This window comes from Diabrotica undecimpunctata, chromosome 11 (genome assembly GCF_040954645.1).
Source record: "Diabrotica undecimpunctata isolate CICGRU chromosome 11, icDiaUnde3, whole genome shotgun sequence".
Lineage (NCBI taxonomy): Eukaryota > Metazoa > Arthropoda > Insecta > Coleoptera > Chrysomelidae > Diabrotica > Diabrotica undecimpunctata.
In genome coordinates this window covers 22,943,588-22,956,405 of record NC_092813.1, presented here as the reverse complement: position 1 = coordinate 22,956,405, position 12,818 = coordinate 22,943,588, and the positions used below count along the sequence as shown (strand labels likewise).

The 12,818-nt window shown below is 36.0% G+C and overlaps 1 protein-coding gene across 1 annotated transcript in view; it reads left to right on the top strand.

The window, feature by feature from the left end:
• Positions 1-12,818, top strand: part of LOC140452764 (multiple C2 and transmembrane domain-containing protein-like) — a 100,151-nt gene that overhangs the window by 32,540 nt on the left and 54,793 nt on the right. The window lies entirely within an intron of this gene.

Sequence of the window (12,818 nt, the reverse complement as noted above, 5' to 3'; positions counted from 1 at the left end):
TGTCACTTAAATGTATAGTTGGTTGCCTATGCACATGGCTCACTTAAATATATTTACAATATTATAATTATTAAAATAAAACTTTTTACACTTATTATATGCTAATTTCTAAAGAATACCCTCATATAAATAATTTTTATAAAATTCTCTAGTATATAACTTATAAATTAATTTTTTAAACACTATTTTTCCTCCTACGTCCAATATCATTTCAATATAATATATATATATATATATATATATATATATATATATATATATATATATATATATATATATATATATGTATATATATATATATATATATATCTATATATTTATATAAATATATATAATATATATCTACTATTATAGATGGTGGTAAACAGTTTGGGCAGAATTAAGTTTTATCTGATCCAGCTGCTTTGCTGGTTTTTTAATTCCTAAAGGGTGTTTTCTGTTTTTGAAATTATCTGTGTCTGTTTAATATTGGCTACGAAAGGAGGTATGTTTATCATCAAAAAGATCAGAAACGTAAGTTGTCAAAACTTCTTGTATGTCTTGTGTATTAACAAGTACCTTATTGCTTTGATATACTGCTTTTTTTTCTGTATGTTGCCTGTATTGCCTTGCTTCTCTTCGTGCTTCTTTGGTGTTTCATGTTGACATTTGCATTATTTTTAATTCTCGGCATTGTTACATTACATCTAATATCTCTTGAGTCATTCATGATTCATATTTTTTTTATTAATATGTAATTATGTTCTTGTGCATCCAAAATTACATTTTTAAGCAGACTCTAAGTGTACTGTATCCTTTGTTCAATGATTCTAGGTTCCGCCTCTGTATTTGTTCTCCTCATAATTGTTCATTGAGTTTGTCATAAATTATTGGTTCTTTTTATCGTCGTTTAGCAATTAAATGTTGAGTTTTATTATATTTTTGGGAGATCTTAATGTATAAAGGCATGTTATAGGTAGTTTAAACCACCTGCTAGAGATACAACTTTTTCTCTTGGCAAAATTTCGCTACATTATCCCTTCTTTCGCTTCTTATTTCTCTTGACTACTTTTGCGTTGAAGTTCCCTAATATAAAAGTGCTTTTGTCGTTTTCGGTATGGAATAAAAATTATTTTATTTTCCCGTAAAACGATTTAATATCTTTTTTTTTATTTAAATTAATGTGTCTCGACTGCAATGGCCATTGACACAAACAATATTGTATACAATAATTATTACAATAAATACATATTACTAATTGCTACAGTAAGTTAATCTATAAGCTTAGAGCCTATGACTAAATAATACAACAGTTTTATCACTAAGATATAAGTTAAAGGTAAAATACATGGAAAACAAAAGGTCATAATCTATTGAACAACTGAATGTCTTTCAAGAAACCAATTAGGTTAAAGACTTGATCGGGCGAGTTTAAAACCTCTTTGATATTTGACTTAAGTTTATGTTGCACTCTGTGTTTTGCGTACCGGGGACACTCGATCAGGATATGTTTCACGGTTAATACACTTGAGCAGATTTGGCAATTGGGCTTCGACTCGGATTTCATTAAATATTCATGTGTGAATCGGGTATGTCCTATTCTTAATCTTCGGATGACAGCTTTTTCATTTCTAGACATATTTGGAAGTTTAAATTTTTCAACAGTCTGCCGGATCTCATGTAATGCACTCTTGATTGTGTTCCAGTGGGTTTGCCAGGTATGATACTGTTGTTGCTTGAAAATTTGCTTTAGGTCATTACGGATTTGAATGTGTTGAGCTTTTGAGGATTGACTGTTTACACAAGAAGCTTGCTTGGCTGCTTGGTCTGCTTTTTCATTACCGGGGATGCCGACATGGGATGGTAGCCAGATGATCGTGACATCTACACCTTGAAAAGCGAGTGTATTGTGTGTCCTATGGATTTCTTGAACTAAGGGATGCTGAGAGTATAGGCTTTTTATCGATTGTAGTGACGACAGGAAGTCTGTGCATATTGCTTGGTTTTTGATTTAATATCTGATTCTGGTTTATTAGCGGTTTCAGAATAGTGTTGTGAATTTATTAAAAGGTTCAATATTTATAACACTTACGGATTTAATTTATTTCTTTATTTATATTAACTTATCTAACAATAATTTATTATATCCGTACGTAACAAATTCGCGAGCGCGGGTCTTGAGAATTAACTGGCCCTCCATATAAAAATGTTGTATTTATATACGAAATCCTGATATACTAGAACAGCATCGAAAGATCGCATTGTCTTGCATCGAAAAATCGAGAAGCATCTAGTTGGAGAATTCACCATAATTTGAATCTAGAACCTCCGGCGAAATTTCTACAACAAAACAGAATATTAGTCATCATATATTTTACAGTTATTTTTAGGCCAGGATTTTTATCGTAACATTGCCCCCCTCTTAAAAGATGGTTCCTCCTGGAACCTTGTCGGGACTGGAACCGGAACTGTATGCTGGTATCGGCAACTGGACCCTCTTTTACAACTTCCAGTTGTATAAAAATGACAAGGGACGGTTTTCTCTCCGCACCAGTAACTATGCGGATTGCAACAGACTAACACCTGGACTTCGGTGTCTTTAAAGATCTCCTCCACCATATTTCGGAAAACCCTCCAATCTAATTGGCGGCACTCCAACTTTGACATGGCTAACTTTTGCACGTCGGACTCTAGTACGTGCTCTCTCAATTGAAGTAAGGCTTCCCATACATCTCGGTAGGTAGGTTGGTCACGGGCAGTGTCTTTTGTTACCAGGTAGAAAAGGTAACGTGATGCATCTTGGAGTTTCAAGGTTTTACCGGGAGCTGGCACTTGGCATTGAAGTTCTGCAACTCGACCAAACTTCCTTCGAAAGACGGATGCCAACCCTGGTGCGTCTTTGATACTGGCCGGGATGGTAAGGGCCAGCGAGTAGTCATCGGGGAGCGCGAGTAGATCTTGCTTTTCTTCAGTGGTAACACCATGTCTCGCTTTACCGGTACCTCCATAGGCACCCATGAATTCCTCAAACGTGAGGTCAGACACATCGTGGATTTGGTTTACTTCCACTTCTTCAGCTACGTTGTGGTCACCTTCGAAAGACGCCAACCGGTTATGGTGTACTATCATCGGCTTTCCCATCGGAATCTTGCTTATTCGGTAGATGACATCGTTGATCTTCTCCATAATGAGGTATGGACCTTCCCAAAACTGCTGAAATTTGGGAGAACAACCTTTTCGCTTCTTGGGATTATACAGCCATACTTTGTCGTTCTTCTTAAAGCAACCCTTTTCGGCTTGTGTATCGTACCGTTTCTTCATTCGGTCGCTAGCGATCTGAAGGTGGGAACGGACCAACTCATGTACATCGTCCATGCTTCTTCGTAATTCGATCACATAATCTTCACCTGCTACATCTTCTCCAGGTCGACACCCAAACTCTAGATCACAAGGTAGTCGCATTTCGCGTCCGAATAGGACTTTCGCTGGTGTCTGGCCTGTTGATTCGTTAACAGCAGATCTGTAGGCCATTGTGAAGAACGGAAGGTATTGGTCCCAGTCTCGCTGATGATCGGACACCATCTTTGTCAAATATTTGCCAACTGTCCTATTCATCCGTTCTACCATACCATCAGATTGCGGATGATATGCTGTAGTTCTTGTTTTCTTCATGCCTAGTCTATCACATATTCCTTGGAATAGATCGCTTTCGAAGTTCCTGCCTTGGTCACTATGGATCTCCAAAGGCACTCCAAATCGGCTGATATATTCTTGGATCAACTTATCTGCAACGGTGGCGGCCTTCTGGTCTGGAAGTGCGTAAATCTCGACCCACTTAGTGAAGTAATCCATTACTACCAGCATGTACTTGCCTCCATTTTCACTTTCTGGAAATGGCCCAGCGATGTCCAAAGCTATTCTTTCAAACGGGCTTCCAACATTATATTGTCTCATAGGAGCTCTCCTTTTTCGGTAAGGCCCGTTACTCGTGGCACAAATAGTACATTTCTTACACCAGTCTTTTACATCGTCGGAACTGTTCATCCAATAAAACCGTTCCCGAATTCGCTGAAGGGTTTTCCTTACACCAAAATGCCCTCCCGATGGACTGTCGTGTAACTGACGAAGTACTTCGGCTATTCTGCTCTTTGGGATTACCAACTGTCTTCTCTTCTCTGAACCGTCATCATTTTCCAGGACTCGTTTAAGCAAGCCATCTTCGATGATAAATGAGTCCCACTGGGCCCAATACGTCTTAACTACTGAGCATAGGTTTGATATTTCCTGCCAAGGTGGTCGACGGTTTTCCTCTTTCCATTTTCGGATTTTCTGTATAACTGGATCTCTCTCTTGTTCTTCCCTGATCTTAGTAGGCGTCCAGTCGTCGTTGACAATCGTCGATCTTAGCACTGCTGCTTCCTTGGATTCCGTTTTGTTGCAGTGGGAACACTCTGCTGAGCATGGCCTTCTGGAAAGAGAATCAGCGTTTCTGTGGCTAACTCCGGCCCGGTGCTCAATCTTAAAATCGTATTCTTGGAGTCGTTCGATCCACCTGGCTATCTGACCCTCTGGATTCTTAAACTGCATCAACCACTTAAGGGCGGCATGGTCGGTTCGGATTAGAAACTTTCTTCCATAGAGGTATTGATAGAAGTGCTCTACTGATTTCACTACTGCCAGAAGTTCTCTTCTCGTGACGCAATAATTCCGCTCAGGTTTTGAAAGAACTTTACTAAAATATCCGAGGACTCGTTCCTGTCCTCCTTGAATCTGAGACAGCACTCCTCCAATTCCCACATTACTTGCATCTGTATCTAAGATGAACTCTCCTTCTGGCAGTGGATACCCTAAAATTGGTGCTGTTATTAAATGCTTTTTCAAGGTCTCAAAGGCATTTTGGCAGTCTATATCCCAGCGGTATTCTCTTGCTTCCTCTGTAAGTCGCGTTAATGGCTTAGCGATATCTGCAAACTTCTTAATAAACCTCCGGTAGTAAGTACATAGTCCAAGAAAACTTCTCACTTGATGTTTGTCAGTTGGTTTTGGCCATTCCTTAATGGAATCGATTTTTCCCTTATCCACGGCCACTCCTTCTTTACTGACTATATGACCCAGATAATTGACTTTACCTTGAAATAGCTGGCACTTCTTGGGGTTTAGCATCAATTGGGCAGCTTTAAGTCGATTAAAAACGTTTTCTAAATTCCTCAAATGATCTTCGAATGTCTCCCCCAAGACGATTATGTCATCTAAATAAACCAGGCATGTTTTCCAAGATAACCCTCTCAACACATTTTCCATAAGCCTCTCAAATGTCGCAGGAGCATTACAAAGTCCAAATGGCATAACGTTGAATTGCCACAATCCAGATCCTGTGGTGAAGGCTGTCTTTTCTTTATCGACTGGGTCCATTTCTACCTGCCAGTATCCAGACTTTAAATCTAAAGTAGAAAACAATTTACTTCCAGCCAATGTGTCCAATGTGTCATCGATCCGAGGCAGAGGATAACTATCTTTCTTGGTAACGTTGTTCAGCAAACGGTAATCCACACAGAACCTCGTCGTTCCGTCTTTCTTCTTAACCAGGACCACCGGAGAGACCCATGGACTCGTAGAAGGTTCTATCACCCCGTCTTTCTTCATTTCCTGAACAATCGTTTCAGCTTCCGCTCTCTTCGCCTGTGGTAATCGTCGAGCTGTTTGACGAATTGGCTTAGCATTACCAGTATCAATTTTATGCTTAACAATGGTAGTTCTTCCCGTCTTTCCTCCTTTCGGTACGAAAATATCACGATACTGCCGAAGAAATTCCCTTAATTTCCTTTTCTCCATCTGATTTAGAAACTGTCCTGCAACTGCAACCATTTGGTCGAATTTGTCGTTGGAATTATCAGATGTTGTCGCCTGACGGATTATGGATGTCACAGGTACACAAGTTCCTACCTTTGTCTCTTTCTTGATGGTCACTGGGTAGTCGTTGACATTGATAAGTCTCACAGGAATTTCTTTAGCCGAAGTCACCAATTCCTTTCCAATTATGATTCCACGGCCAACCTCATCGTCGTGGTTCCAAGGCTCCATCATAACAGGTCTCCCTTCGTCCACAATTCCCTGTAGCCGCGCTACTATGATCGTTTCGCTTCTCGCAGGCACGACTGTATCTTCTTTAATGGCTGCTTGCACAGTGTTGTCATTATGTGGATGGAGAAATACCTCCTCGTTGCCAACTTTGATTACCTTATTCTTAAAATCCAATTGGAATCCATGCATATTCATTACGTCCATTCCTAATATAACATCCTCTTCGATGTCAGCAACTATAACAGTATGGACAAACTTTTCTGCTCCAATTCCCAATTGTACCTGGATTTCTCCATGAATGTTGGCATTTTCACCTGTAGCGGTCCGAAGTCGCAACCTCGTTGGTAACAGTTTCTTTCGGCTGTTTATAACTGTTGGACGTATAATGGTTCTGGTCGCTCCGGTATCCACCAACAACGTATGTCTTTTACCATTTATTTCTCCATCTACATATACACTATCTTCACGACATTTCAAAGAAGCTATTAGTATAAGAGGGTCTTTGGAAAAGTTCCGGGTCGAAGCTGCTCCCCTAAAGCCAACTCGTTCTGGTTTTCCTGATGGTGAGTTTCTTGATTTTATGGTCTTCGTTTTCTTGCATGTAATAATTTTCATCATATTAACGAGCTGGTCAAGTTTATCTTCATCTCCTTCCTCTTTTACAGTCCTAACTTTACTGTATCCTCCAGAGGCCTGCGTAGCTGACTCGTATTCGAGGGCGGCGGATAAGACATCAACCAGCGTCTTGTGACGAGCTAATCGCAGTGTTCTCTGCATTTCATGATCACGAGGACCATCAATAAACGTTTGAACGGCCAATTTTTCCATCATGTCTTCGGGAGCTGTTGGATAAGCATATCGTACTAATCTGGCAATATCTACCTCATATTCTTGAAGAGCCTCATCTTTCTTCTGTCTACGATTTTTAAGCTGTGACTGATATACATGCTCCAAATGTTCGTGGCCATATCGCATATTTAACCTCTTCTTCAGTTGTTCGAAATCATCGGTCTCCTCTACGGCTATGGTCTGAAGCACATCTAAGGCATCTCCTCGAAGGGCGATAGTCAGGTTTACAGCCTTTTCTTTTTCAGACCATCCATTTGCTCTTGCGGCTGATTCGAACTGTTTCATGTAGTTGTTCCATGATGAATTTCCGTCGAAAGTTGGGACTTTAACATGAATAGAACCTCCACTTCCTTCAAATTTCGGCCGTGTCTCCAACTTAAATTTCGTCTCGTCTTCTTTTATCTCCACTGTAATCGGATTGTTACCTCTCTCTGCTGTCCCTGTTTCCTCCATCTTCTTTTCCATCTCTTTCCATATCTTTTCTTCGAAGGCTAACATATCGGCAGCAACTTGGTTTTTTAATGAAGATATTCTATCGTCCAGGGCAGACATCTCAGAAGTGACTTTAGAGATTTGCGAAGAGATGTTAGCAGAGACTTTGCTTTCCAGCGAAGAAATCTCGTTAGAAACTTTGTCTTCCAACGAAGCGATGTCGCCGGAAACTTTGGCTACATCAGAAGAAACTTTCGAAATATCGTCAGAAACTTTGTTCTCTAATGATGCGATATCACCGGAAACTTTGTTCTCTAATTTCGAAATCGACGAGATGACAGCATCTTCAAATATATAAGTCTCTGGATCTAGTCCTTCTTCTAGCAAAGCGTTCTTTAGTCGTTGGACTAACTCAGCCTTTTTTCCGGTAGAAGCTAATTCTCTGTCTTCAAGATGTCTTCTTAAATTAGTCACTGTCAGCTCATAAATCGTAGCCATTTTCACAATTTATTTTATATCACACTTGTATTATTATTATAAGTCTAATTTATGTTCGATCCCACTTCTGACACCTTTTGTTGTGAATTTATTAAAAGGTTCAATATTTATAACACTTACGGATTTAATTTATTTCTTTATTTATATTAACTTATCTAACAATAATTTATTATATCCGTACGTAACAAATTCGCGAGCGCGGGTCTTGAGAATTAACTGGCCCTCCATATAAAAATGTTGTATTTATATACGAAATCCTGATATACTAGAACAGCATCGAAAGATCGCATTGTCTTGCATCGAAAAATCGAGAAGCATCTAGTTGGAGAATTCACCATAATTTGAATCTAGAACCTCCGGCAAAATTTCTACAACAAAACAGAATATTAGTCATCATATATTTTACAGTTATTTTTAGGCCAGGATTTTTATCGTAACAATAGACTTAAATAATATTAAGATTATTCGGTATTGCCTTGATTAATATCATAATTGTCTAACCAGAAACTGGTATAAAATTTGTTACCTAGTGATCTGTTATCGGATCTAGCATAATAATGGCTTAGATCGTCATTTTTAGGTTGGTAAAACGTATAATGATTTACTTGAACTTCTCGGTTGTTTCATGATCTGGTTTACTTCTATCCACGATATTTATTTTCATTTCATATTTCCAGCCTAAACATTTCATGGTTTGTATTATGCGTCTTTTCCTACATGTCAATTGTTTTAACATTTTATGTTCTGACTTTCATTGGCTTACTACAATCGGTTTTTGTTATTTCTCTTTTTGTCCTCGTAAGTATTCTTAGCACACCCGACCATTTAAGGTCTGCCACGGACTTAAGACTTTTATTTCTTCTGCCGTAATTGTTTTTGAGCAATATAAAGTGTTTATTTCTCCTTAATTTCCACACCGCTTTACAAGCACCATTCTATGGACTCTACTCTGCTGCTTGGTGTCTAATTCATAATCGTAAATTTTTTAACTTCCCGCCCGTGATCAGTTTTGTGTAACCGTCTGCCGCTATTCAATTTTTTTGCCATATCTGACTACCTTCAGTATATCTCCATATCCCATTAATATTTACAGGGATGTTTTTGAGAATAGATTTTTCAAATGTTAGATCTGATTATGCTTAATATTTTAATCTAATCTAATTGTTATGTACAATTTAAGTTATAATTCTTGTTTACGAGAAATCTTGCCAACAAAAATTTGCATTGTAGTGGTATTTTAAAAAAAATAATAATATACTAAAAGGTTTTTTAAGCAAATAATTTTTTATTACTGCTCACTATAGTACAAGGATACATTTAATGAGTACGTTGTATACGAAACAGCGGCTTCGCGTGTTATAGTGATACTTTGATTTACAAGTTACCGTTGCCAGCTTAATTTAATAGAATTCGAATGGACTTAATTTAACGGGGACGTTGCCGGTAACAACATTGATTTAAAATAGACGATATTAACCAACTCTCCCATAAATCACGTACGTAAAGAAAATTTACATTTGTAACGTTTGAATTAAACCTTAAAAGGAGGATACTTCCAGCCCCCTAACTAAATTATTAACGGTGTAAGTAATCCCCCACTTGTTGGTCAATAGCTACCAGTGAAATAACTGACACGTGGTAGGGCAATTCATTGCTATGCAGTTGAAAAATTTACTACGAAGGCGGAAGAGCTAAATTAGTCAACTGTATTGAGACATGAAAAGAAACAGGATGACTACAACATTAAAGATCTGCATGGCTATCCTTAGTGAAATTTATCATGGATCTGTAGCATTTGAAAATCCCCTCGTATATTTATTAAATTAAAATCCCCTTAATATATGCATTATAATAACGAAGGATTTTTTCAATGTTTCTTAGTTCGTATCTTTCAATTTAAGACCCAAATAAAATTTCGTTCTTTTCACGTCGCCGTCGATAATAAATCATTTTATTGTTGGTTTATGTCACAGGCGCAAATTCTTCGATATTTCTTTGTTCAAACCGCCCGATATTGCGTTTTCAAATTAATAATTTACGTCTTAATTTCCGTTGTGTTTTGTTTATACCCAAAGTGCTTTGTTTATTTCAACTTATGCGATCAATTTTTAAAGATAATTTCGTCACTTTCGCAGGAGCCACTGTCAAAGACAGTTGGTATCCGTGTTAGTCCGAATTTTCTTCAGATTCGTAAATGTGTTTTTATTGTTTCGTTTATTATGGAAAATAAGTAATTTTGTGGCAGTTTTACAGTTAAAAGGAGGTTTGAAATGTAGGCGATAATAAGCAGATGTATTTGGTTAGTTGGAGCTACGATGGTTCCAGTTTTTTAAGAAGCCGTGTCAGAGGTGTGTTCCAGTACCCCAACTTTCAACCTTAGATTTGTATTCGTCCTAATTAAGAAGTCCAGTTTACAACTTAATGAGTGATTGTGACATCCAGGTAACTCTTATTGTTTGTTAAATTTTCAAGTAAAGACAGACATTTTTTTAGAACAATAATTGCTTTCGTACCAATTTAAATTTTTGTTTTCTAAAAAAAAAATTGTAAATTTTAGGTTTTAACTTTAGCTGTCATTTTAATTGTTGTTTTAAAATTAATGTTAATTTATGACAGCTCGTTTTAGTATTTTTAATATTGATTTGTTTTGTTTTTTTTAAAGGTTAACCTCCATGCAATTTTGTAAGTTTATGTTGTATCTCCAACTCGTAGAGTTTGTAAACAGATAGGACACATGTAAGTTTTTCTCTGTATTTTGTAATTTGTAACTATTAATATAGTGTTTTATATGTGTCTATTTTGTGTAACTGTTTGTGGCAAGACACAATAAATGTTAAATTTTGTTTTCTTAACATTTTGTTTATTCTTTTTTAACTAACCCTTTTTTGAGTTTCCATTTGAAATAGACATGTTTTGCATTTTGTTTTTTTGTTCCATATTTTTGTAGTTACCCAAATCCAAACCCCTTGTCATTTACTTATCCACTACCCCAGCTCTCCTAACAAACCCTAAGTGCCGTTCTCACAAGTAGCGTTTATTTTGCTTGTTCTATCTTTGCCCCAGTAATTTCTACCCCAATTTTGAACCCCATAATCTTACCCTATGGTAGGCAAAATATCTTCGTTACAAAAATGTCGCCCAACGTGTGAGGCGTTTGAATATCCCTGCACCATAAGTTGTCTTAACAAAGTAAGACAGATTCTTTTCCCCCAAGCCAGATATCTTTTTCAATTCTTCCCCGAGTTTTTCTGCCATTTATATGAAACCCTGTCTTTCAGATAGTGCCCCGAGTGTCCCACAAACTGTTTGTTTATGTATTTGTATTAAGATATGTATTTTGTATCAACATATGTATTGTTGTTTTTCTATGTAATGTACTGGAAATTTTTGTATATGTATTTTATGTGTATTGCTAAATGAAAGCAAATGTTTTGAGATTGAATATTTAGATATGAATTTTAAATAATGTTTTGATATTGAAATGATTTTTAAAAGATATTAACAGTAACAAATAATACCGTTATTGCTGTATTTATTTTTGATTGATTTGACATACTTTACAGAATAATCGGTTTTTGTAATTTCAGTTTGTTCGGTCATTTTGAGTAGATGTTTGTATTGTTCGAGTGACTTTTCTTTAAGCTGATGAGTATAGTTGAGTTTTGCCCTTTTGTCCCAGTTGTATTTGTATTTTGCCTTTTGCCCCAGCTGTGTAGATGTGTTTTCCCCTTTTGTGTCTCCTGTCTTGTATCTGAATGACCACAAGTGTAATACTCGTGATCGGAGATGCTGTTTAGTTTCTGTTATATATATATATATATATATATATATATATATATATATATATATATATATATATATATATTAAAAGAAATAAAATAAAACTTAGAATCAATTTAATTTTACTACCAAAACGACGGGTTTCGCTTTCTACACATTGCAAAGCATCTTTTCAGGTCAAACAATACAAAGTAAATTAAATGCTGAAATTGTAAAAAAAAATCATATTAGGGTGCTGTCTTATAAAGATAAAGTTCAAAAAGGTTATAGTAATTATACCAATATTACGTGTGTGGGTTTATTAATATGCATAAAATTGATTTAACAGACAATGTGAAAACCCACAAATTGGTAAGAGATAAATTATTGAATTGTAATAAATAAGTAACAAACAAAATACCACTTACATTCCGGTACAAGAAGTTTAAGTTATTGATTCGTGATACATAGTTCAAACTATCCTGTATTGCTGATGTTGGGTGATCTTCGGTTAATATTGTAACTGTCTGACAATTAATAAGGAAGTTTCTTGAGGGGAGAGATATTAACAAATGAAATAGGAGTAAGGTATATGTGATTGTTTGTTAAATGAAAGTGATGTTTTATATTATTTATTTATATTTATTCAAGAGATATATTTTGGAAATATGTGCCAATTTATTGATATTTTTACAGTAAAAGTACAGTTGTGTGACAATGAATTAAATTAATTTAAATTTAAATTAATCAGCACCCAGTATCCAGGAGGGTAGAGTATTTTCTGTTGCGAAACCGATCGTTTTGGGTAGTAAAATTAAATTGATTGTGAGTAAGTCTAATTTATTTATTTTACCTATTTGAAATGGACTCAAACAAGCAACACATTCATGATTTTAATGGAAGTATTTTTTTGTAGTTTAGTTTAGTTTACATTTAGTTTAATCCAATTTTTTGACTTTTAGAGCACCTTTCACTTGTTCTTTTGTCAAAAACTTATTCTCATTCTCATCCTTAAAGTACTGACCAATTTTAGGTAAATTTTATTTTTTTTCATCAGATTTTATTTTTCTCTTTCGTTTTTCGATACCAGTTAAGATATTTATTAGAACTAGACATGTTGGTATTTAATTTTCACAATTAACTTTACTTTGCCTTTATTTGTAGGTTTAATAAAAATAAAACTACGAAAAATCTAATACACAAATGACCCATTAGCACAG